Source organism: Brassica oleracea, chromosome C8 (genome assembly GCF_000695525.1).
Source record: "Brassica oleracea var. oleracea cultivar TO1000 chromosome C8, BOL, whole genome shotgun sequence".
Classification (NCBI taxonomy): Eukaryota; Viridiplantae; Streptophyta; class Magnoliopsida; order Brassicales; family Brassicaceae; genus Brassica; species Brassica oleracea.
The window spans coordinates 3,887,204-3,888,370 of record NC_027755.1 but is presented as its reverse complement, the minus strand read 5'-3'; positions in this window follow the sequence as shown (position 1 = coordinate 3,888,370).

Genomic DNA, 1,167 nt, shown 5'->3' with positions numbered 1-1,167 from the left:
AATCACACTTTCCATGTTCCAAATCAACCACACAGTCCATTTTGCCACCTTTCACAAAGAATCGCCATCCATCAATTGGTTGTACCGTCATCGTATCCGCTATCTCCGATCGAACAGCAAGTAAGTATTCAACACCTCGACTATGTTGAGTTGGGAGACTCAAAGCATCTTCTCTCCTTTTCTAAAACCACTTTCCTAGCTTCTCCCTTATGAACTCCAACAGGAACTGAACTGGAAATCCTCTAGCTCGCTTCAGGGCATAATTAATAGATTCAGCGATGTTGCTTGTCTTTATGTTGTACCTGTCCCCCTGACAATAAACCCTTGACCATAGGCTGACGTCAGCATTCTCCAAATATGCTGCAAGGTCCGGGTTTGCACTCCGTATCTCAGCCATGTACCAGTCAAAATCTGAAACCGTATGAGCATAAGCAGCACCTTTCACCAAGTACAAGAGATGTTTCCCTTTATACTTTTTGACAATGTTATCTTGAAGGTGATAATAACATATTCCTCGGGTTTCTCAACTCCAAATATGCTGCAAGGTCCGGGTTTGCACTCCGTATCTCAGCCATGTACCAGTCAAAATCTGAAACCGTATGAGCATAAGCAGCACCTTTCACCAAGTACAAGAGATGTTTCCCTTTATACTTTTTGACAATGTTATCTTGAAGGTGATAATAACATATTCCTCGGGTTGCCCAAGGAAACACCTTATCACACGCACTTTTAATGGCCGTGTGCCGGTCGGAGACTATCACCAGAGGCTGCTCATCAGATACACAACTAGCCAATTTTGTGAAAAATCATTCCTAAGAAGGTTCGTCTTCAGCATCTACGATCCCAGAAGCCAATGGAAATATCTGAAAATTCCCATCTTGTATGGCTGCAACTAACATAACACCTCCATAATTCCCACTTAGGTGAGTCCCATCCACCACAATGACCCTTCTCTGATACTTAAAACCTTTGATAGAAGCTCCAAAAGAGAGAAATAGATACTTAAATCTATTAATAGAAACAAGTTCTATAGCCGTGATAGAATCAGAATTTGCTAAGGAGATTTGCTCGAGATATGATGGCAGACGCGAATACCCATCTTCTGCTGATCCTCTCACCAATGTTTGTGCATATAAAAGTGCTCTGTATGAAGTGGTGTAATCAAGC